A 22,969-nucleotide genomic window follows, 5' to 3' on the forward strand; every position below is an offset into this window, starting at 1 on the left:
AGCCAGACTTGTAGGTAGAATCATGATGTTTATCTTGGGGGCACTTAACTGCCATTGAGATGAAGATGTCATTCAAGTTTGGTTTTGTCCCCTAAAATTAGTAGTGTTCCTCCTTGGCATTTTCATACCCAAAGATGTTCATTGTTCTTCCAGCACTTTGTTTAATTTCTCTGGTATCTTCTATTCCGTGTGTCATCTGTCTTCCTGAGCTTCTGTCAGTGATTTATGAGGCAACTGATTGTTCCTGTCAGCCTACCTGAAAGAGCCAATGAAAACGAACACCTCGGAAACTGCTCTCAAGCATCCTGACTTTTGATGGGTTCATTTTCACGCCCCTCTTTGGCTACACTCTATTACTTTCATCTTATGTGCTATTTTATAATGTGACCTTAGTCATAAAAAAAAAAAACCCTACTTGAATTTTAAGTGGTAATTGAGAGAAAGCAATGTTGTGAAAAGGAAGAAAAAAGGAAAATAGGTTTTCTTTTTAAGGCATTGCTTGTTATATGCAAGCATGTTAATCAGAGCTGGAATGAGACTTTCAAATCTCAACAACATAATACATCAGGGTCCCTGAGTCTCTGATGAGGGAAATGTGTTTTTTTTTTTTATTTTATAGAAACTGTAATTTCTTTGATAACCTTGTTTTTCTTTGTTGTATGAAATATGATTTTATATATATTTATTTAGTTTCTTGTTGACTTAGCTTACTATAGTGTTATGGCTTTTTACAGGAAAGGAGTGCATGCTATTAAGAATATTGTCGCCTGTAAATAAGGGACCATATGAGAACATATGTCAAAAATGTTCCAGTTAACTACCTGAATTTTTTTGGAGGATTTACTGCTGACTGAGGTATGCATTAAAAATTGAAAATTCTCTTTTAATTATGCCCATTTTCTGTATTAAATGTATACCCAGCTAACATCTGCTTCAAAAATTTTTATGATGCTAAAATGCTTGCAGAGTAATTTGTTATTGGAGGAGTTGTATTTTTGTCTTTGTGTTTTCCTCTCTGGCATTCTACAATTAGAGCTGCTTTATACTTCATTGCTTCAGGAATTTTTTTGGCAGGACAGAACACAGGTGCGGTAGAAAGTCAAGTTTTGACCTCTGTTTTGTGAAAGCCGAATCCTATTGAGAAAATGAGGCTAGCTGGGTCTAAGAAGGGAGACAAGGAAAAAGCCTTTGAGGTCAAGGGGATGGAATGATTTTAAGAGACCAGGGAGAGGAAAGTCTTCTAGGATCTGGTCCTGTGTCCTCATAGAGGTGTGAGAAATCAAGATGTGGATGCAAATAGAGGTAAGGAGGGCTCAGAATAAGGCAAAGGAATACCCAGCCACATCCAAGAATCCCACATCCCCAGATGGCGTGGAGGTCGACTTGAAGGGCCACGCTCACCACCCAAGAGTCTAGGACCTCCCCCACTGAACTGGAAATGGGTCAGGCCTTCTACAGTCCTGGTGGGATGTGGATGGCAGAATATGGCTACAGACTGAGGAGCTGATAAACAACATTTATTTCTCACATTTCTGGAGGCTGGGAAGTCACGGTCAAGTCATCAGCAGATTCAGTGTCTGCTGGTGGGCTGGCTGGCCAGCCTCCTTACTGGAGCCTCTTTTCTGTGCGTACTAATCCCATTCAAGTGGGGTCAGTCCTCAAGACCTAATCACTTCCCAAAGATCCCATCTCCCAGTATCATCACTTTGAGGATTAGATTTCAGCATATGAAATGGTGGGGAAGGGTCACAAGCACTCAGACCATAGCAATGTCCTTTGCTTTTGAATCAAGTGGGTTTAAAGACACTAATGAAATGCAGTGCTTCTCACACCTAAATATAGCTAGATACAAATATGTTCAGAGAAAAATGGTTCATATTCAGATATATTTCTATGCCACTCTTCATTTCAGTAACATATAATGCCTCGAGTGAATATAAATGAATGGCCAAAAAGCTTTGAATGTTCTGAAAACACAATGCAATAAAATACCACAATTCTAGTTACTTTTGAAATTGTTTAAGAATGTTTAATTTTTTAAATAAGTATTTATTGTGGAAATGTTTGAAGCCAGTAATCAGTTTTCCAGAAAGAAGCTGTTGCTAATGTCAGAAAAAGCCCTTGAGGTAAGACTCAAAAGAAAGTTGAGGCAGGAGCTTGTTTACTTTCCATCTTGCAGCTACTGTATCTTCCATGATACCAACAGCATTTGCCATAGCTGATATCATCCTGTTATCACTTGCCCTTAGAGAACATTTCCTTTCCTGGTTTTAGACTCAGCATAGCCTATGGAAGCTGCGGAGTGTATATTATCAATGCAGGAAGTTGCTTTTTGGTTTGTGTCCATTTGTAAATCTACAGAGGGGGGTGTGAGTAGTACACACATATAAATTATAATGATTTATCTGCATAGGTGAATTAAATTCTGTCCCTGTTTCCGTTTTCTTTTTTCCTATTATTTCTCTTGCACTAACTCTGCTGGAAGGATCAAGTCAAATTTTGTTGCTGTATCTGTAGGGGACATTCTGCATTTCTGTCCTTCCACCCTACTAGGAATGTTTTATCCTACAGCTAAATCAAAAACACTTAGCCTCCCTACTTTGTTCAGTATTCAAGAATTCAGCCTAAAATCAAGTGCAATGAGGTCTGGTGTAAGTTTCAGGCAAAGCAGGACATGACTGTAGGCTGATGTGGAAAAATGACTTTGAACTTGAAAACCTGGTGGCTGACACTCACACAGTGGTTGTCAACTTGAACACAAGCCTGAAACCCATCAGAAAGGTCAATTTAGTCCTAGAAAATGGACCCAGGTTAAGGAATCAGACAGGAAGGTTCTTATGGACAAGAAATGTTAAGAGGCAGTTACTAACCGAGTGTAGCTTGTATATACTTAGAAATAAGTCAGAAAATATGATTTGTACTACTGTCATTTTTTATCTTGTATATCTTTTATGTGATTCCTCCCACCACTAAATGATTATTAAGATATCTGCTGGCATGAGATCCATTACAATAATGTGAACATATTTAAACTACTGCAAATGGTAGTAAGTATAAAGCATCCCTAAATGCTATGATTTGGGTTGTATTTTGGTGCTGTTGTTATTGGTGCCAAGTATCTAGGCATGTCAAAATGCCATACTGTAATCTCTCTAGAGCTTCCGAAGATGTGATACATGGAGACACACAGGAAAAGAAGACTTATATCAAAGAATTGTGTGTTACAGTTAACAAAAATGCCATTTATTCCAATTTATAAAAAGCTTTTTATCAAGTCTGAGAAAATCTCCATTTAGGGCTACCTAATAAAAGATCTGTCAGAGTGAGAAAGAAAGAAGGATGGAGGGAAAAAGAGGAGGGTATGGTCTGGGGAAAGGTGAGAACCATCTGCCCATCTGCATGGAACAAACGAAAGAAAACAAGGTGTTTTGCTGCATTAAGAGGCTAGTCCCTGCCTCGGTCTGAACCAGGACAGCAAAGAGCAAATTATCCCCTGTGGCCCTGTGTTCAATGGTGTCCTGAACTCAAACCCATCAGACAAGTAACTGAGAAGAGTTGAGCTTCTCTTTATCTTACAATAAGGAATTAGGGAACAAGGAAAACAAAATTCTTCCTTTAAAATTTAAATTGACAAAAAATTTAACTGTAAGAAAAATGTTTTGTTAATTAAGGGCAACACGTAAGGGCCTGTAAATCTCTAAATAGATCAGGAACATCCTGTCTATACCAAATTTACTAAGTAGAAGCCTTACCGTTTATTTGCATTTTACCTTGTTTGTTCAAGGTCTGTACAGAAGGGATGAGGAAGGATTCCTTCTGGACCCCAGGAAAGGGCACACAACAAGTAGAAAAAGGAAACAGCTTTCCAAGCACTATTTATGTAATGCAATGGCCATGTCAACACAGCACTTGAACCCCTATGATAGAGCTCTTCTGTGAGTCCTTGTCTCGAAAAAAATTAATAAATAGAAACCTCAGTTAAATAGAGTTGAGAGACCAGAAGGGGGAGCTCTCACACCCTGTGACCATAGCAGAGCCCAACAGGAAGACTTCCCTTTCCTGACAAGGACTCGGTCAGTAAATGCAGAGCCGTGGACTGTACTTCAGCGTACTGCAGCCCTCCCAACTTCTTTTCCTCTCTGTAAAGGTGTTCTCCTTCCCTTGCTGTGGTGGGACTTGCACGTGGTGGCAGACCCCAAATTGCAGTTCTCTGCTGACCCCAAATAAACCCATCATTGCTGGAAAAATATTTGGCAGTCTGTTTCACGTCAACACTCTCAGTTCCATTCTGTGTTTACAACACACTCTCTTGGTTCTTTCTGTACAGTTTTGTATAGTGGAAAGATATTCCTCTTATATATATTTTTATATTTTCACATTTTCCTACTTTTAAGTATATTTTATGTTTGGTAATGCTATGAGAAAAAAAAAAAGGAAGTGTATTGTCCAGCTGGCAATGGCAATTCTCCTTTTTAGAAAAGGTGCTATTTATACTTAGATAGGGATCTTTATAAGGTTTTTTTTTCCTACCTGCAAATGATATTTTGCCATTTGCAACATCATAGGTGGACCTTGAAGATATTATGCTAAGTGATATAAGTCAGACAAAGACAAATATTATATGATTTCACTAATGTGAGGAATAAAATAAACAAAGAAAGAAAATAAATACATAGATACAGAGAACAGAGTAATGGTTAGCAGAGGGGAAGGGGGTGGGGGAGGTCAAAATGGGTAAAGGGACAACTGCATGATGACAGATGCAAACTAAACTTTTGGGGGTGAACACCCTGTAGTGTATACAAGAATTGAAATATAATATTGTACACATGAAACTTTTATAAAGTTACCAACCCATTAAAAAAAAAAAGAGAGAGATGGTGAGTTAAAGCTCCTCAACTGGAAATCACAGATGATTTTCCATCTGAGCTCTGAAAAGGGCTTCTAGTCAAAGGTGGACATGTTTAATGGTCCATCGTTTGTGCATACAGTCAAGGTTGGGTGAGGTGGAGGGTGGGAGAAAGGTGGATTCCAGACACGGTTGTCATTTACATTTGGGAGACAGATCCAGAGAAAGTGCCCATCTACTGGAAGCCTCTCTCCAGTATGCCTCAATAGCCAGGCATGGCGGGTTTTTTCAATTCTTAATAAATCAAAATTTTTGGAGTTGGTTAAAAAAATAAAAAAGGAATGATTAGAGATAGAGAAGTGAAAGATAGATCAAAAGTAAAATTAAGAGGAAAGTATCTATAAGTAAGTTGTGAGTATAAAAGCCATCAGGTGCCAGATGCTTAGTGAGCTGGCTCATCACCTGGGAGTGTGTGAAAAAATGCAGACCCTCAAGTGTCACCCAGACCTACTGGTTAACAGTCTGTGTGCTAATGTATCACTGTGATCTGCAGGGTTAACAGTCCAGAAACCCAGGCCTAGATAGCAGTGTTGCTGTTTCTGCAGTGCATGATTTCAAACCATATCTCTGGATTGAAGGATACCTCATTTCAAATACATCTTTGCCACCTATGAGGAGTTTCTTAGCATCTTCAAGCCTCAATCACCTCGTGTGTAAGACAGGCTTATTAATTACCTACTTCTATAAATAGTTGAAAGCATTAAATGTAAAAAATCCATGCAAACTGATTATGACACCCAATAAGTGTTAGTGATTTGGGTTATTACTCCTGTAGAGGAACCACGATGTAGCTGAAAGTGGATGAATCCAGGAATTTAAGCTCTTGGACTGCTGTTTAGAAACTCACTGGCTGTGGGACTTTTGTCAAATTGAATGCTCATTCTGAGCTTAAGTTTTCTTGAGTGTTAAAGTGGAATCTTGGTGCTTATGTGAGCATCTTTTAAAATGGAACATTCTAAAGCATCCTTAAAATGATGCTTTTTAAAGTACTTTAAAATAATGAATAATAATGTAAATACAAGCTATTATTATTATTATTATTATTAATCCTATGATAACTACTAGGGTCCGATCTGGTTTGTATCAGATGGAGATGGACTCCATCTGTAGCTGGGTCAAACGACATGTTAACATAGGTTTAAATATAGAAATCAGAGGCATTTTAGGCAAGTCTACATCTGTCTTATTGAAAGCCAGTTTGGGGGTACTTTCGAATTATAGAGTCCAGACATCTGGCTCATAATTTTCAGAATCCTCAATGGATAGAATGTCTTAGAGCAGATAATGATATGAACAATTTATGTTTTTCCATACATGGGAGGGAATGACCTTCATAACTTACTTGTAGCTTCATTTCTTATTACTCATGAGTCATTCAATAAATGATAGAAATAAATTATATTGTTCAATTGCCCTTTGTTATATATTCCCATTGTAAATGGATATTCTTCATTGTCCTGACATATTTGCAACAATAATGTGTTTTCAGGCTATAAATATTGATAGAGCAAAGATGTGTGTGTTTGCACTTTGAATATTTAGTAAGTTTCACAAACACCTATAGAATGAACATTAGCAGTTGTGGGAAGCTTTCCTTATCCCCAAAGGACAGTTCATGCTGCTGGGGTTTAAAAAATATCCTTCATTAAAGGAGTTGTTTCCACTAAGCAATTATTTAATTTTAACTGGTTTTTCGCTAAGGTTGAACTTTATCGTGAATATTAATCACTGCAGGGAAACTTACAGATATGCCACATTATCTGATCCCCTGAGTGAGTAAAATGGTTTAAAATTTAATCTAGAATTATATAAAGGCAATTTTTATTTAGAATGATCTCTTCATTAATTGAGATTTATCTTTAAACAAAACCTGATGGAAAGGTAGCTGTGTAATCTAACTGCAGAAGGATTTAGTTCTGTGATGTGTGCAAGAAATAGGCAGGTTGGAATGGAGGAGAGGGTTTGAGAAGAGAAGCTGGAGGTCTCTTTCACACCGTAATTGCTGTCATTTATTTTTGAACAAAAGCAACCTTTTTTAAAAAAAAATTCTGTAGACATTTGTCTGCTAATCTAAATGGCCTAAGGGTAGAGGTTATTAAAAAGCAGATACACATCTTTCCTTGGTTAAACTTAATTTTTTAGAGCTTTAGACAACTCATCTTTCTAACAGATTTCATCTTCTTACATTTCTCCTCTTTCTTCCTTTTACACCTGTAGCTTAAACAAACAAGCAAACAACTTACTGGCATTTTCAGCCCCTTCTTGAACTCACTGAAGCTCCCTAACTTCCAGAGGACTTTTCTGACAGAAACATTATTTAGGGAAAGATTCTTGAAAGATGGTCAGTCCAGATAGTTCTCTGGATAACCTGAAAACCCACCTTTAAATTGAGCAGACTCTTGAGTCATGATACTTAGGGTATTTTTAATTGGCACCCCATAGAATTACTTGCCATGCACCTTGATTCTAGCCTGTTACTGATTTTCACTGAGGTTTGCTCGACAGCTTTTATATTCTGCCCCTGGACAGTTATGCTGTGTGAACTAACGCCTTCCATGATTCTTCACACATGTAACTGAGATGAGGGGCCTTATTAACAGTTCAAATTGAGGAGGGTAGCCCTGAGGTGTACCTCTACGGCGAGTATACTTCTAGGTTCTGTTTATCATGGCATAGGGGACACTCGATGAAACTAACAGGACCAATTCTACAACCAAGTAGGACTTCCCCTTCCCTACTGGAAGGGCCTTAGTTCCATTGTTTTCTAAGAGCAGTTGCTGTACATCCAGGAGTTCACCATCACTCAATCAAAGGCAACATTGGAGAATTTAAAGAGAACCCAGCAAATATTTGCCCCAGTAACAGCACTTTGTGGAGAAAGATGGAAAATTTTAATTCCTGCTGTGAGCTTTTTTCATCCCGAAGTTAGAAAAGATGACTCTAAGGTGCAGTTTCACAGGGTGGTGGCTGAATTAAGGAACTAGAAAGTATGCCAGGGGAGGCACTGAAGATCAGGACTGGGCTTGATAAGGGGTGACTTATGCTTAAGGTACACAGACACATTGGGTACGAGATTGTTAAGGTTCCACCATTCAGGACTCACTGTATTCTTATCTTCCAGTCATGGCTTCAGGTTGAAGCATGATGGAATGTTAAAAATCTAGATACCTGGATGGCTTACAGGACAACATCTAGGTCGGGGCTCTTGAAATTCTGAGTGAACATTAAGCAATGAGATAACTGATAGGAGTAGAGTTGGTCTAGATATTAAGTCACACAAAGAAGGAAAAAACCTTTGACTGTGTGTTTAGTTACTAAGTCATATAATTGTACCCCCAGATATCACTTAAATCACCCGTTCTTCTCCATTCACACTGACATTCTTGATAAGAAATGACTCATCAGCTTCTACCTGATGGTTGGAAAGGCTTCCTAACTGGGTTCTTGCTTTGAGTCATTTTCATTATTCCAATTTATTGTCCCTCCTTCCTATTTAGATTCAGAATAGTGGAAAACCAATTTCTTACAATTTCACCCTCAGTTTTGAGACGTCCTTGGATGTCTTCTCACCACTTTTTACAGAGTTGGCAAGAAGCTTCTTGACCTGTGCTTTCACTGTCTACTCAAGTCTGTTGGAAGGCCCTGTAGCACAGGGCTGATGAGCATACTCTACAACCCCAGGGCTTGAAGCTCCTCAGCTCATGAAGCTGCCTGTCCTTTTCCCTTACTTTTCTAACAGGTAACATAAGGCCCTTAATCATAGCATGTGTCTCATAATGTTGCTGTGAGGATTAGAGAGAACTGTAAATGCCAAGCACAATGTTTGGTACACAGGAAGCACCCTTCCACCCATTTTCCTCCTGTTCCACATATCCAGTCTCCAAGCGCTCGAGTCCCGCTGAATTATGTTCCATTCCTGGAAGGTGGCGTGCTGTTTCCCTGTGGGTGCGCTTGTTCCTCTGCATTTCAGTGCAATCTTCTCCACCATCCCAGGACCACTGCCAGTGTCTCTTCTGGCCCAGATGCTCCCACTGTCCACAAATGTAATGCATATGCTTGGACATTTTCTGTCTTGCAAGATTCATCTTAAGCATTCTTGAACCTCTTTGGCTTAAGTAACAAACACGAAAGGTACAAGGTAGGAACTGACTTCAGAGAAAACTGAAGCCAGGAATCATCAAAACCTTTTTCCTCATTCTCTCCCATTGCAGGCGGGCTTTTCACTGAGGACGGCTGCAGAACTGATATCTCTCAGGTTTAGGGACCCTAGAGAACACAGAACATCAAAACCGAAAAATGACTATGATGTTGTAAGAATCCGGTACAATTGCCATTTGGATTTAGCTTTAAACAATGCGGAAAACAGTCTATATGAAATTAAGTGGAGTTCATATAAACTTGTCAACACTTACACTGAAGCATTAATTTTTTCATAGGTCAGTAGCCTAGGAATCAAAAGATGGAGAAGTGATTAACTTTTTTTCCTAGAAAGGGATCACATACACAAAATACACACAGACATAAAGTAGGGTTTATTGGGGAAAACCTTATAAACAGAGATGTTACAAAGTGCACACACTTCTTGAGATCTTCTTATTTCACAGAGAGGTGTGCTCAGGCCAGGCCTGACCCTGCATACTGGTGGCCAGCGACCAGTGGAATGGGGTTTTACTCCACAGTCCTCTGTGCACAATGCAGAGACTTTCTTGATAACTATGTAGCAAGGAAAGTTCTTTATCCCAGGAGGTTTGAACTTTTTCAGTGAAGCATCTGTACCCCAGGATCTGTGCTTCTGAAAGCCAAGTTTAACTAGATGTCTCTACTAAGCTGTTGAAATGGGGCAGAAATGAGCCTCCAGAGTCATCCTGGTCTGTCTCCCCAGTTTTCCACAAAGCCCAAGGTGATCCTGATTTCTTTCCATCCAAACTATTCTTAAAACAATAGATTTTAACATATTTGGGGGAGGGGTGGCATAAGCTTGCTTTAAGTTGATCTAAAAGGTAAAAATTGTGACTTAAACTCTTAGTTAAGATGGTGATAGAACTACTTCATGTGATTGTCTTCACAATTAATCATTAATTGAAGGTGGACTCTTGGAACTTTGCTGTGCTTCCAGTTGTATATTTTCTGTCATTTTTGTATTTATTCTTTAATGCATTTGTATATTTTAATACTTGCAATCCTGCCATCACTTAACTTTATTTAGCACTAGAAGTTTCACACTCACTTGAAAACAGTTGCAATCATGCCAACTCAAATGACCTTTCCCTGAGAGATTGTGTATCAAATTCAGTCTGCTCCACTGACAATACAGTTTCCATATCGTGCTCTACAATATATCAGATTTAAACTCTGGTTCTCAAAAACTAAAAGGTTCTGTTTCCCTTGCAGCCATTTGCATCTAATTAATACAGTCTTTGTAAAATCCATTGCTATGGTGATAGAAGTTCTGTGCTGAGAAAGAAACTTAAAAGGCCAACTCAGTATGTCATATATTTACAACTCTTTGATAATGTCATTCTAATCTTTTTATCATCCCTAGATAAAGACAAGTATATCTTTTACTTTGAACTGTGCTGTAGTTGCCCTGAACAACAGATTTGATAATGAACTGCATTGATTACTTTTGATGTGACTTGTAATTGTGCGCTTCAGTTTTAGCAAGGGCTCTGTCATGTCACGTTTGTACCTTTGACAGACTGACCCAGTTTTCAGAATACTTTCAAATCTGTGGTTGAGTTAATGACCTAAATCTCTGTCTTGATGGGTTTGTGCATTTGACATCTTTTTCGTACGAGTAGGGAGCTGTGATAGCTGGACATTATTCATGATTGCCTATCCTTCCTAGGAATTTAACTGAAGCATGGTTTGCAAATGAGAACAAGAAATAATTGAAAAGTCCAGTCTTCCCTTAAGCTGTATTCCTGGAAGTTTAACTGTAAAGTTTACTTTAAACCACAATTTAGCACACGTCAATTTATCTTAGAAGCAAATTATTTACAAATTAAAATGCATCTAAGCACTTAAACTATGTTTAAATCATAGAGGATCTGGGCCTGTGTGCAGTGCTACCAATTTTATCACTGTGTCGTCGTAGGGATCTTTAGCATACAGAATTACAATGAACGTGGTGGTTCAGGGATTAAAATCTCCTTAAATACTCATTCACATGACAGACTGGAGCAATTAGTGTATAGTAACAATGGTGCATGGATAACAAGAGTGTCTCATATATTTCCACTGAGAGTCATCTTCCATTATAATCATCCTAATGAAAAAATCACAGTGGTTGAATGGAACTGCTATTGGTGTAACATTAAAAAAACAGAATGAGATGAACACTCAGAAAGCATCATTAAAGTCACATTAAAGAACTGATTGAAATTGACCAGGAAGGGAATAATCGTGGAGTTGTCATTACTACCCCTTTCCTAGAGCTTTCGGTCCAGGTGTTAAAGAATCTCATGTCAGTGGGTGCCTAGGCTGTAATGCCTTCACAAGATACTGTGTAACAGACCTAATGATTCTCGTAGCTCTTGTTTGCCAGCTCATATTTATTCTCTACCAGGGAATCTGTTCTCCATGTAGAACTTCCATGGACGTCTGAAAAGTTACGTGAAGAAGCTGAATAACAAACAAATTATAGAATATTGACCCTATCAACTTTTTTTTAAGTGCAGTTGATTTACAATGTTGTGTTAGTTTCTGGTGTACAGCAGAATGATTCAATTATATATATTCTTTTCCATTATGGCTTATCCCAAGATATTGTGTATAGTTTCTTGTGCTATACAGTAGGACCTCGTTTATTTTATATATCATAGTTTGTATATCAATTTTTTAAAGAAATTTCACTTAGAACCTGATCATGTTTAGCATATTCAAAGGAAGGTTTTCAAGTGATTTGTCTTTCTGCTCCTTTAAATTTTTCTCTTTTTTTGTAAAAATACCGAATAAAAAGAAATCCATGCTCAAACTGAAGATAAAAAGTCAGAAGGAGAGATTTTACTGAGATTGATGTCTCGAGAAACAGAGCGTAAATCAATACATGGAGTGGAATTGGTTTGTTGTAACATGAACCCGCCGTGCTAGCAGATGGAAGAGGGGGTGTGTGTGTGTGTGGACTTGGGATGAGAGGGGCAAGCTGGAGAAGGCTGACAACCTCGCAGTGAGAGAACGTGTTGACAGCTGGGCTCGTTTAGCACCACTTTCCCCTGATCCTTGAATAATGGGCCGAGTATTGAGCTGCCACACTTGGCAGGTAACAAATCGAAATGAGCTCATCTGCAAGTGAAATAGTCTCACTGAATTAGCCAATCTGATGATGTTCTTTCCAAGCTTATTACTATGGTACGTTGAAAACCTGCTATTGATTGTTAGAATGTGAAGGTGATGTTTCTATTGGGATTCTAAGTTTGGGCAGAGGGAAAAGTGGGGATAAGTTATGCCAAGTTAATAAACCACAGCACATTGAACAGAAGTACAATGGCTGCCGTTTTCGGGTATTGTGATTGCTGAATGGAATATCTGAAATACTCAGCAGTTCTGCCAGAAATGCTTTGAGTGCAGGCACAAGAGCCTTGGCGTATCATTTTGATACTCACCTTCTCTTCTTTCATCAGGTTTTGGACATTCCTGTGTTCCTCAAACCCTTTCTAAAAAAGCAAAGTAAAGATTGTGATGGAAAGTTCTTTTTCTTACAATCTCTTTGACTTCTTTGTTCATTGGTACACGATTTCCTTTTTCACAGAACTCCAATTCCACCTTCATTTGACACGATTGAGTGGTGTATAACCTTAGAATGAGCAAACGATGTCAGCATATATCAGACAAACAAGAGAATTCATGTTATAGAAAATTGGAAAATTCTTGCATATAAAATCAAGGACCTTAATGTGAATCCAGTAGAGGTCGAGAAATCAAAATACTTGCCTGTCCTTCAAAGGGATGTGATTCCTATTTGATGCCCTGCTGTTTGGCTGCCTATTTATAACAACACAGCTGAAATTACCAGACTATTACTGTGTTGATGATCACTAATATGAAGCAGCCAGAGATTTTAAAATGTTTCTTGAAAATGGTTGGTATCAATCTTGTTACTTGTCAGTATGTCGGTTTCCTGGGGCTGTGAAAACAAAGCACCACAAACTGAGTGGCTTAACAGAAATGAATTGTCTTACAGTTCTTGAAGCTAGATACCCAAAAATCAAGGTGCTGGCAGGGCCCTGCTCCCTCTGTAGCCTCCAGAGAAGGATCCCTCCTTGCCTTTTCCAGCGTCTGGTGCCCCAGGTGTTCCTTGGCTTGTGGTGTAACTTCAGTCTTTACCTCTGTCTTCACGTCACCATCCTCCTTGTGTGTCTCAGTCCTACTTGCTCTCTTCTTGTAAGAACATGGCCATTTAACCTCATCCAAACATGGCGACATCTGTAACAACTCTATTTCCAAATAAGGTCCTTTCACAGGTTCCAGGGTTAGGACTTCCACTTACCTTTTTAGGGGACGCACTCCGTCCATAACAGCCGGTATTGATTTTAGACAGTGACGTGCTCTAATTTTTGCCTAGCCCCAAGCTCATCTGTCAGTGTAGGTAATAAACAGATAAACTGTGGGGAAAGTCTTGGCAAACATATTAGGGAGATAGTTTCCTCCATGAACGAAGAGCAACTCCCATTCTGTATTGAAAATTTAATAGTGAGATCATATGGGTTTGATACAAAAAACATCCATAGGTTTGAATCATCTGTCATTATGTTAGAATTGCCTGCTTTATTTAAAACCAGATTCCTCAGTGTTCAATTACTTATTAACCTTTTATACCTAATAAAATAATTTTGATGATTGTATTGATTTCAATCTTTAAGTTTTCAGCAACTTTCAAGTCTCTTAGCCTGAGCTCCGAAATACTGTTCCAATCACATTTTGTTCAAGTAAATGGGAAAGAAATGTGGAATGACCTTTCAGTATTAAATATAGAAATCATTTTTCTAGTAGTAACTCATCTCTTGATTTTATGTTATATCGACTTCTGTACAGATATAGCTAAAAATGTATCAATGTGATTTTTTATTCAGAAAAGTAGAAAAATGTAAATTCTGAATTTCACTTAGATAAATTTCTCTCAGTGTAGCTAAACAAAGAAGAGTTACAGTTTTTAGCATTTGCATGCAGCCTAAGAAATGCAGTAGAGCTCCCTTGCAGATACAGATAGACGAGAGGGCGGAGTTAGCATCACGTCTTGGCTTTGTTCTGTTTTCTGTGTTCTGCCTCATGGTAAGAATTATGAATGTCTCATAAGTGGTACTCACGTAAGAAAACTTCAATTCTTTAATAGGATAGCTGTTATACTTAAGTAGCATTGAATAGGGTTTAGGAACATGGATTCTAAAGTTAATCTACCAGTTTCTGAATGTCAGCTGACTAGCTGACTAGCTGTGTGAACTTGGTCTGGTCACTTACCTTCTCTGAGCTTCAGTTCTGTAAACTGATAATAACAATACTAAGTTATCACTAAACACTGATGAGAAAATTAAGTAGTTTACCAGAGCCAAACACTTAGAATAGTCTTGGTATGTAGAAAGCACTATATTAATGTTAGCTGTTAATCCTATTCCTATATCTATTGTTGCTAACGCTGTTATAATTAAACAAACTAGAGAATAAAGCTGCAGTGACTACAGCAGTGAGCTAAAAAATCCCAGTCACTGCTCCAACCTCTCTCTTGTCTTTACTTTCTGCATTTCCTCCCACATTACCTACCACATAACTAAGTAAAGAACAGAGTAAGAATATTCTAGACTGATGTCCTTTGCCCACATTGGCTGACATGCCTGGCCTCATATGGTGATAAGGATGCTTCTTTTGGTTTCTCTCCAGTACTTTTCTGTAATCTGTGCAGTATTTTCTAAGCCACACTTTCTTACGGTAAGAACCATAAAGGTTTACGGAAAGACCTATACATAAATGTTCATAACAGCTTTATTCCCAATACTCTCAAACTGGAAAAAACCCCAAACACTTGTCAGTTGGTGAGTGGATTAAAAAAAATGTGGTCTTTTCATACAAGGGAATGCTACTCGTAAGTAAAAACGAACAAACTACTGATAAATGCAGTACCATGGATGAATCTCAAGAGCGTTATACTAAATGAAGGACACGAGACACAAAAGAATGCATACTGTGTGGTTCTGTTTATTTGACATTTTGCAAGAGGGAAAGCTATCAGAACAGAAAGTAAGTAGCGCCTGCATGGGGCTGGGGGTGAATGGCCATGGAGACAGACCATGAAAGGGCAGGAGGAAACTCTTGCAGGTGATAGAACTGGTCCAAATTTTAATTACGGTGGTGATTTTGAGATGGTAAACATTTAACAAAACTCATCAAATTGTGCACTTCATAAGAATGAGTTTTACTCTGTGAAAATTATACCTGAAACTGACTTTTTTTAAAAGGGGAAAAAACTTCACATTTATTGAACACCCAGGATGGGTTAGATACTAAGTTGACCAGTTAGGCAGGGACTCAGTTTATTTCTGAGTTAATGGAAAGCACATGAAGTGAATTCACAGATAAAAATATAATATCAAAGTCTATCATAGGCTCCATGTGTAATATTTCCTTTATATTGCTGCACACATTAACTTCAAAGCTCCCAAATTCCTTTTTACCTTTTCTAGAACATAAATTGCAATGAAACAGTATTTATTAAGAACTGACAAACAATGAATACTGTGCCTGAAGTCAAACATCATCTCATAACCCTTCCTTGGCCCCATCAAGGAGGTTCTCTTGTGATGATCTGAAGGATATGTGCCTGGTGGTGATGACTGCCACAATTTAAACACTTTCAAGTGATAGTTTTATACTGTATCTTCTTCAGACAAAAAAGGAAAATGAAATTAAAGAGAGTCTAAGAAAGCAGAAATCTTCACACAGTCTTTAAATGGGACTAACACTTTGAGATCCCCATCATTTAGCCATTTTTTCCCACTTCCTTATTTGATAAATACATTAGAAAGATACTTACTTTTATCTTTTAGGGGGCATTACTTTTAGAATATTTTGGTTTTTAGTCTCTCTTACTCTAGTCTCTAAATCAGGTACCTAATACTCTGTTAAACAATTATATGCGTTGAGGCAATTTATAAGTTCAAAAAATGTGTTGAAACTGAACTCAGAGAAATAGCAAGTTTAGGCAAGGATTTGAAGTCCTTTATTGTTGTCATATTTTTTTTTCACTGCTGTGTGGGTTCTTGGGTAAACTCTTCCAGTTTTCTGTGTCCTGGTTTGCTCACTTGAAAAATTTTAAGGATTGAGTTGTATGACCTCTGCCGGCCCTTCAGGTTCTAAAATGACTATATATCTGGTTTGGGATAGGGATATATTTTGTACTTGAACCTCTCAGATAAATAGTAGGTTATAGAGATTTTTTTTAAGGATGGTTAAATATCAGTTTTAAAAAGAATTTACAAAGAAATGACAATTTTGAAAGATAATGTTAGTTTATAAGAACATATCATCTCTGCAAACCGCCTTTATAATTTTTGGGTATTTTGACAAGCATGTTAAAGTGTTTATACTCTGTTTTAGACTATTACCACTTTTGTCATTTAAATATTTAGCATTTTCCCTTTTGATTAAACTTGCCATGGTTTTCTTTCCTTCTACTTCTTTGTTCTTTACTTCATTTCTGTTACTTTGTTCTTGCCCATTCTTTCATCTTTTCTCTCTATATTTTATCCATTCCCCAAAGTCTTTTGCTATCTGTGATTTGTGTTTTTAAACAATGAGATAACCTTAGGGCATAAATTCTTTCATTTCTGTATTTTGCACATTTTGTAGATTATAGAAGGAATCTTGGGGCTTTAGCACTGGAGGGAACTTAGAGAAGTCAACTCATCTGTTTTGATGTGCACCATTTGGCCACTATATCACTATCTTCTACATTTTGTAGAACCGTATCTGTGTGGCACAGCCTTGAGGCTGGCCCAGTGCCCTTCTGAGGGAAATCATGCCGTGGCGTCAACTTGCCAGTCCCTTCCAATACTAAATGAAATCTAATATTCTGTAATGCACAGAGTAAGATGTTAAAATACATGAAGATTCCATGATGTTACTTGCAAGTGAATCGAAGTTGGATTTTATAAAGTCTTCTGTTGTTCTGCAACTGCCTTTCCCATACAGTTGTTTCCCCACTAGTTAGCAAGGAAATAAAGATTTTTTTGAGAAAGAAATGAACCTGAGGGTTAAGGCTAAGCCTGAAGGTCAAGTATGGAATCTAAAGAATGGTGACCACTAATTTCCATTAGTCCTGTTTTTGGTTACACAACAACCTAGAGAAAAAAGAGGTTGACAATCAGAAGAAACTCTCACTGTCCTAACCCTGGGCTGTAAAAGGATGTAAATATTTAATATAAACATACAGTCTTAGAAATGCAGCACATTTCAGAGCTTACAAAGCATTTTTATATATCCACAAGTAATAAAACAATGTAAAAGAAAAGTACTGAAACCTGTATGTTATCTGCTGAACAGTGATGTGCCACTTTCAGTTAGTAATCAGCACCAGAGAAGAACTGGGACTTCGATTTCACATATTAATGCTTTCACTACAATAGTGTAAGGTCTTTCATGCAGGTATTGGCTTATTCCAAAGGATGGAGAGCAAGGGAGGTGTACGGAAATCAAACCACTGTAGTAAAAACCATAGGAACTGGACTCCAACTTTGATTTTTCCATCAAACTGCCATATGAGTAACTGGGGACAATTTTTTTTTAAGGGCTTCTGACTATTCACTTCGAGAAGATATGTAGAATTTTTTTTTTCTTAAATGTGATGATTCTGTCAATTCACAGAATCATCAAGTTTGGTCAACTTTAATTTTAGAGAATCTCATTATGACATATTTTTATCTAGTGACTTAGCCACATTAAAATTTGCCTAACATATTTTGACCAAGATATAAACCTGGTTCTGAGCATTACTCTTTGGTCCATTGTTCTTCAGGTATTAGAGTCTCAATGAAGGTGTCTTTTCAAAATTATGTTTAGAGGAAAATTTGACCTGTACTGTGCTTAGATTTCTAAGACATACAACATGACCAAGAAGTCTTCGCTTTCCTTTTTTTTTTTCTTTTGCCAGCAAAGCATTCACTATTGAAGTGAGGCTTGCACAGATTTATTGAAAAGACAGTCATGGCAAAGAAATATTTTGAGACTTGAAAAAATTTGATGTACTACTACTAATAAAAGTAAACCATGTCCAGGGAAACAGTAGTGATGAAGATCCAGAAATGTTAGGCACGAAGAAAACCCTTCAGTGTTTCTCAAGTGGTATTCCTAGCTTCCCAGCCTGCCATTGCCAGAGTGCAGTTAGTGATGAAGCTGCAAGCTCTGGGGCTGCATCCTGCCTTGCTGAGTGATGTCCTTGATGGGGAGTGAGCATCCAGGCTGCGAGCTACAAATGGGAAGGCCAGAGGCAATGCCTCTGCCTTATTACCACTTCAATAGCCTACTCAGCAGGAATTAACATGTAGTTTGAACTGAGTCTTTTCCCTCCTGGGCCAAAACACCCAGTCTTCTCTTTTTGAATCCTTGACTTCTTCCCTACAAATTTCATTACGTGAAAGCAACGTGCCAAGTGACACCCCTGATGGTCTAACTGCTCTATTTCGTGACAGATCAATAGTGTGTGCTGCTTTGGGGCAATCTGTAATTTAACAGGTGAAACTGTATGTTTACGTAATGCCACTGAGCATGATAGCTCTGAACAAGTCTTTCTTGGAATCAAACCTCATATTTCTCCCAGGAACATAAAAAACTTTGAAACATACATACATGTGCACATATAACATAACTGACTTTCTTGAAAAGACCTAGCTTGGTAAGTAGTGCATGAAAACACCCATTTCTGATTTTGTTGTTTGCCTTTCCTTGGTGTGATTTATTAACAAAATACACCCACAGTAATTCATAGCAAGATTTTCCCAATCATTAGAATATCTTACAATATCAGTGTTTGAAAGCATTTTTCAAATGTTCCTTGTGGAAAGATTGATAGTTTATTATCAATGCTGGAGTCTTGAATATTAAGTAAACTAATGGTATGTTTTATAGCAGTAATAACAACAATAAAACTTGAAATTGCCTACCTAGCCAGCATAATGGTTTCAGCAGTCAGGTTGTGAATTCACACTACCTAGGTTTTGACTCTTCGGTTAACAATATGCTGGTTACACAATCCTGGACATGTTACTAAAACTTGCTGCACTCATTTTCTTTATCTGTTAAATGGGAATAATAAATGATCTGTCTCACGTGTTATACTCTTACCAACCCTCCCGAGTGGGTCCCCAACAAGGGTCCTTCTGCTTGTTGTCCTCTGCGCCAATAGAACGAAACTGAGTTTGGTTCAGAAGCAAAAGAAAGCATTATTCTGTGATTAAAGAATGGAGAGCTGCAAGCTGGAGCTCTAGAGTACAGGCTCCCCCTGGCAGGTCCTGAACCAACCTGGATACCTGATAGGGTTCTTGTCGTCCGGGAGGGAGACGGAGCTCTCACGGGGTGGGTGCAGCTGTGCCGCTCACAGCTCCGACCGCAGTGCTGGTTAAGGCTCTCTGCGCACGGCCCGCCGTCTTCAACCCAGGCGCCCCCCAGGCGCTTCTGCACACGGTGGGGCTGAGGTGTCAGCGCTGGAAACTCTGGTTTGATGGGCCAAGTGTGAGGCTTCTACACGCAGCAGCCTTCGGGCAAGTGAAACTAGACTAAGCATGGAAAAAAAGGTTAGACTTAATTTTCTCACCCAGGTTCTATTTTTTATTCCCTGAGAATTATGAATAGGACTCGCTGGTGACAGTGTAACGTCACATAGAATGTCGGGCAAATCGTAAGGGCTCGGTAGTTACTAACTCTTACCATGCCACTTTTGTAACAGTGTCAGAGAGCCTCGTTTAATTGCATAGTTAGAACTGCTTGTTTCCAAACTTTTCACTTCAGAACTTTTGCTTTATGTTTTGCTCTTACAGAATTGCCTTCCCTTATTCTCTAGGTAGCCTGGAAAACACTCATTTAATGACTCAAACCAAAAATACACTATTCTGAGATGCCTTTGGGGATACGCATCCACATAAACTTGACCCGCTTCCTCCATTATCCATCATTCTCCATAGATACCCCTGTCATAGAACGTAGTGCATTATCTTTCACGGATGTATTTACTCCCCTATCTTTCCTCACTAGTTTTATGATGTGCTCCTTGACTCTCTCTCCATCCACAGAGCTGTTAGTTAGAATGAAATGTAATGCAGAAGGAAGGACTGGTATTGATTCCATCTTTAGTAGCTGTTTAATTTTAGGCAGAGTACTTAACTTTTAGTTCTCATGTAAAAGTGGGCAGATACATTGCAGTATTGTCCCACCTACAAAAACAAGATATTCACCAACTGATTGGCAATATTTCGTCTTCTAAGTTAATTAGCAAAGTGGATTTTACTTGTGTTTTCTTTTAGTAACTAAATATTTTAATTAAATCATCTTCATTTGATACTCCACAACCTAAATTGATGTTGCAACCAATACAAAACATTAATCCAATTGTTAGCTAGATTAAACAAATAGGAACTGATAGTTACTAGTAAAACAGCAGCTAAATAAACCAATATTGAGAGCATAAAATACAATTTGTTGAGTATTGCAGCTAACATCTGCTGATAGACATTATTATGTGTGTCTTATCTCTGTGTTATGTCAAACTCACAAACACACAGACACACATTCCCATTAAACCCATGTGTATAGCTACATGGTATAGTAAATCCTCAGCCATGCAGAATTTTAGGATTTCTTACTCCCTCCACCCATATCCTATTTGGAGCTAATGGAGCAGCTCCAGAGCACTTAGCAGGAAGAGACCATTGAAGGATCACCGAGGAGTCACAAGTCCTGAAGCAAAGTGTTTTCTGATTGACCCTACATGTATGCAGGGCCTCAGTGCTCCTCTGAAGTTTCCCATAGATATTGTTCTGAATGGTAATGTCCTTTGAGCCTTTTCACATGAAATGCACAATATCTGTGAAAAGCAGATAGATGTTTAAAAGAAAGAAATAAAAAGAGAAAAGAAAATGAAAAACAGTGGAGGAGAGTAAACAACCAGTAGCAGCAATTAAAAGCTCCTGTGGAATTAGTAAGCGGTAGCCACCCCCCAGGCCAAAAGGAGAGCCGGGTATTGTGAGAGAGAACAGAGGAGTGATCTGGGCAGCAGAGTACCTAAAATATTCTTAGTGTCATGGGATTTGAGTAAATCCTGTTTCCACAAAATAAATGGATAGACAAATAGCAGATTGATTGGTAGATAAACACAGATACCATACGCTACAGATTAACCATTTGAATTGAAGAATATTGTATGATGTAGAGTATATTTCCACACAGTATCTCATGACAGCGTGGTAAGTGTACTGAGGCTTAATAAACCCTTTTTATGGATGGAAAAACTAACGTTCAGTTATTTGAAATGGATTGCATAGTTAAATGGCAGGCAAAGATTTTTGTTTACATCTTTTGATTCCACCAAATACTCTTCGCAGATAAAGTTTTGAAAAAATTTCCTTAACATTTATGAATAGTATGAGCAGCCCTCAAAATTTATGAAATTACAGTAGTTAACAAATTCTAATAGTTCAAGCCAGAGATAGTTCCTAATCTGTGCTGTTAAAACCTAGTGAACAATTATGATACAATCGGGTAGACATGGAACAATATACTGCAGCTTCATATACATGTGTCTTTTCGGGGTTGCACACAATATATTTGGTTCAGATGTGGTTAACCTAAATAATTTGCCAAATAGAGCAAGCACCTGAAAAGGCCAATGAGTACTAGCTGGTACATTTTTGGATCAAAAGGATGCTGATCCTTTTTGTGGTCATTTTCAGCTTCTGTTGCTGCTGATGTGCAAAACTCATGAGTGGAAAATATTTCCATTCACCTTCATTGTCAGAATTTAAAGAAAACAGACTGTTTTGATACAAGCACTGATTGTACGTTCAGTGGGCATCACTTCACGAAAATGGGCCAATCCTGTTTATTCCCTGCCTGGTTTGCAGTAAGAAGAAAACTTTAAGAAGAAATAAAATGAAATTAAATATGTGTATGCTTGGAGTTACAGGGGAAAAGTGCTGAAAATGTGAAATTGTTGTTATTCCATGTTCAGGAACAATTCGAGTCATTAATAATAAACCCTATGTAAATACCATTTGTTTTTTTCTACTGTATTCAATAGTAGATGGAAGGTAACTTGGAAATTAATTTCTAAACCTTAAACATATGTTTAAAAGGTTTTGAAGTATTTTCTTTTGTCTTATTTCATTTTAATAGCTGAGAGTTTAATAAAATTTAAGCTCTTTTGCTTATGGTACAGAGTCCTTAAGGCACTAGCCTCAGATTTTCCTTTCTGTCCCAGGGATTCTTTCCTTCTTCCTTCCATCCTTCCTCCTCCTCCTTTTTCTTCTTCTTTGCTTTTATAATTTAAGATTCTTTCAGTTTCAGGAATAGGCAGCTTTAGGCTTGGATATCGTCTTTATTGTCTTTTTTCAGATCCTATAGACCTTAAGCATGTTATTTATTCTGTGTGGATCTCAATTCCTTCAACTGTAAAATGAGGCTAACACTGGTCTGTTTCTTAGGTTTACTTTTGAGAGTCAGGTGAGATCGTATGCGTATAAACAGTTGGCAAATTCCAAAGCAGTAAATAATTTTTAAATAATATTAAAGCAAAATACCTCATGTCAAAAAAATGAGTGAAGTATTATGTGCTAGGATTGGGCCAACAAGATGAAGATAATGTAGTTTGAAAGAGTCCCAAGTGATTCTAGTTTCTAGGCAGAGATCTGCCCCTAATCTGGCACTGATTACCTTGAATTAGAAACTTGAGCTCTGGTGTATAAGGAGCCTGTGGATCAGACTCTAGTATTTACAGCATCTCTCGGAATGTATGACAGTTTGAATATAAGAAATGGAAATTTTAAAATATTGTACTTCTATTCAGTGAACCAGAGAGTGCTTAAA

General features: G+C 38.0%; 1 long non-coding RNA gene across 1 annotated transcript; it reads left to right on the forward strand.

Annotated features, from left to right (window-relative positions):
• Positions 1-734: 734 nt before the first annotated feature.
• Positions 735-22,157, forward strand: LOC140689610 (uncharacterized). Its single transcript, XR_012064648.1, has 2 exons — positions 735-855; positions 21,838-22,157. It is a non-coding gene; the product is annotated as an uncharacterized lncRNA (long non-coding RNA).
• Positions 22,158-22,969: the final 812 nt, after the last annotated feature.

This window comes from Vicugna pacos, chromosome 26, assembly GCF_048564905.1.
Source record: "Vicugna pacos chromosome 26, VicPac4, whole genome shotgun sequence".
NCBI classification, from domain to species: Eukaryota; Metazoa; Chordata; class Mammalia; order Artiodactyla; family Camelidae; genus Vicugna; species Vicugna pacos.